We start from the raw sequence: 3546 nt of genomic DNA, 5'->3' as shown, positions 1-3546 counted from the left end.
TTGCTCGCTTCAGCTCCATGGCTGCTGGCCACCATCTTGGTTGGGTTAATTTGCATATAGCCACTCTGGCTGGTGGGCGTTGCTTAAGGTGTAGCAAAGGTATGGTCAATTTGCATTCTTTTATTAGTGTAGATTTGTACACTGGCCCACACAAACCTACACATCTTTATATGTGTCTGTTGTGTGTATGTATAAAAGTTTATATTTTTATAATTTTAATACAACAGCGTGGTAATTGTTCTATCCTTTTTTCTTTATTTGTAACTTCTTTTTCCAACAGTGAGAAACCTGGTTCTCACTATCATAATGCATTTACTCAACTCTAGTATGCACATAAAAGTAGTATGTTAACTGGAAGCCTGTGAGAAACTTTACTAACTAGATCAGGCATCAGTTGCCTATGGCCCATGGGCCAAATCCAACCCATTTTTGTTGTTGTTGTTTTTTTAAATAAAGTTTTATTGGAACACCGCCTACCCATTTGTTTATATATTGTCTGGGGTTTCTTCCTCACTACCATGGCAGATCAAGAAGTTGTGGTAGACCATGTAGCCTCAAAACTGAAAATATTTATTGGCTGACTTTTTATAGAAAAAGTTCGCAAACTCCTAAACTCTAGAGCAGTGATTTTCAAGTGGTGTGCCACAAGAATTTTTATTTTTATTTTTATTTTTTAGCACTGTCTAAGTCTATATAACGGTTTGTCTCATAGAGGAGACCACCGGAATAGGTTAGACTTTGTTGCTGTAAAGAATTTTTAAAACATGCAATACCTGACTGTTTAGTCACGGGCACTGACCTCTTTTCCCTTAGATTATCAAATTAAAAAATGACAACAACCAACACAACAATAGCCGCCTGGTATAAATGAATCAAAACCTGTTATTTTTTTTGTCAGATCGGCAAGAAAAATCATATACCATTTTTTGGTATTCTTCAGAATTCTGATTAGTTTATGTGTGCCATGAGATGAAAAAGGTTGAAAATCACTGTTTTAGAGCATAGATTTGTATACGGTTCTTTTTATCTTTAGCCTTAGTGCCCTAGTAAAAATACTGCGTTCCAAACTTAATTTTGCCTTCCACCTGCTTCTGTGTAGTTATTCATTTGTAATAGTTAGGTTCTCCAGTTGATTGTGATTGTTTGTATTTGGGGTAAGTAAAACATTACTATGGCTATGTGAGTGGGAGCTTTATAAAGAGGTATACTCGAAAATATCCCTCCCTCCTCATTCCTACCTCCCATTGCTGGTCTGCCATGTTATCTACTCCCTTTCTATCCTCCTGTGGGTGACCAGTCTCCACCTTCTGGTTCCTTCATGAATATCTTTTGTACAAATCAGCAGGGACATGTGTATTTTGTTATATTCTGTTTTTTCTTACAAGAAAAGTAGTATGTTATTGATACTCTTTTGCACTTTGCTTTTTTCAGTTATCAGTATAATTTAGAAATCACTCCCAAATGAGTTCATAGAGACAGATCAAGAGCTCCATGCCCTGGCCCTTGTTGCTTAGTGGTTAGAACATTGGCCCGAATGGTTGAGGGTTCAATTCCCAGTTAAGGGCACATACCTGGATTACAGGTTCAATCCCTGGCGCTGGTCTGGACTCATGCGGAAGGCAACCAATCGATGTGTCTCTCTCATATAGATGTTTCTCTCTCACATAGATGTTTCTTTCTCTTTCTCTCCCCCCTCCCTTCCTCTGTCCATTCTTTCTAAAAATAAATGGGGGAAAAATAGCTGCATGGAACTTCACTGTGTAGATGTACAGTAGTTTATTCAACTACTCCCCTATGTATGTCATTTAGAATGTTTCCAGTATTTTGCAATTATAAACAGTGTTGCAGTGGAATAACTTTATGCATGTATAGTTTTATACTGTCTTCAGTATTGGTTTCTGAAAGTGTAATTGCTGGGTCAAAAGTTGTGTGCAGATGTAATTTTGTTAGCTGTTCCAGTTTACATTTTCAGTGTTATAATGTGAGAGGGTACATGTTTCCCCACAGTCTCACCAGCAGAATGTGTATTGTCATACTTTTCCCTAATTCAATAGGTGTTATATCAGTGTTTTAAACTTGAAATTTCCCAAATAATGAGTTTCAGTAGCTTTTCATGTTTGATATGTTTTTATCTTTGGTGACATTTAAAAATATATATATATATTTTATTGATTTTTCACAGAGAGGAAGGGAGAGAAATAGAGAGTTAGAAACATCGATGAGAGAGAAACATTGATCAGCTCCCTCCTGCACACTCCCCACTGGGTATATGCCTGCAACCAAGGTACGTGCCCTTGGCTGGAATCGAACCTGGGACCCCTGAGTCCGCAGGCCAACGCTCTATGCACTGAGCCAAATCAGCTAGGGCTGGTGACATTTTAATATATACATTAATATACTTTTATTGATTTCAGAGAGGATGGGAGAGGGAGAGAAAGATAGAAATATCAGTGATGAGAGAGAATCATTGATTGGCACACCCTGCATTGGGGATTAAGCCCGCAACCTGGGTATATGCCCTGATCAGGACTCAAACCATGACTTCCTAGTTCAGAGGTCGAAGCAATCAACCACTGAGCCACACTGCCGTTTTAGACCCAATCCCCAGGACATCCCCCGAGGGGTCCTGGATTGGAGAGGGTGCAGGCTGGGCTGACCCCCCCCCCCCCCCCCCCCCCCCCCCCCGGATTTTTAGAGTGTTTTTTTTTTTTAAAAAAAATAGGTAGAGATATCAGTCCTTAGTGATATTTGTTGCCCTCTCCCCCAATATCTTTTGACTTTGATTATGGCCTGTTTTTACCTTAATGACTCCCTGTTGCTAAAGGATAGGTCCCTAATTAATGCACAGTTCTTAAACACTCAGCTGCTTGCCCTACACTGCTCCCTGTTTGCAGTATACTTCTAACATCTACTCTTGCTACTCAGCTCAGAAGTCGGTTCCCAAATGATTTCTCAACTAGAATAGTTTGTTTCTTGTTTCAAGAAAGAAATTCTGCCTTTTCAGAGAGTACTGCATTTAAAAGTTGTTTGACTCTCACTGTATACTTTAATGACTGATTATGTGGCTAGTAGCACTTAGCTAAGTCAGTTTCTTTTGAATTTCATCATTGCTATATCTGTATGGAATGATTCATCACTAGACTTAAGACTTTTTCTCCCAATTAATTTATTATGATTTCATGATCGAATTTCCAGTCCCAATGTTAACTTGAGTGGCCGTTTCTGTATATTAAATTACTAGAGGCCCAGTGCACGAATTCATGCACCAGTGGGTGTCAGCCTGCAGGATAAAGCTGAAACCAACATCTCCTGAGGGGTCCCAGATTGCGAGAGGGCACAGGCCAGTCCATCCAAGGGACCCCACTGGTGCACAATCAGGGCCAGGGAGAGACACAGGTTAGCCAGCTGGGGAGGGACTGCAGGAGGGTCCAGGGTGTGTCCAGCCCATCTCACTCAGTCCCAATCAGCTGGACCCTAGAAGCAAGCTAACCTACTGGTCGGAGCATCAGAGCATCTGCCCCCTGGTGGTCAGTGCACGTCATACCG

The sequence above is a fragment of the Myotis davidii genome, unplaced genomic scaffold (assembly GCF_000327345.1).
Source record: "Myotis davidii unplaced genomic scaffold, ASM32734v1 scaffold623, whole genome shotgun sequence".
Taxonomy (NCBI): domain Eukaryota; kingdom Metazoa; phylum Chordata; class Mammalia; order Chiroptera; family Vespertilionidae; genus Myotis; species Myotis davidii.
This window is presented reverse-complemented; position numbering follows the sequence as displayed.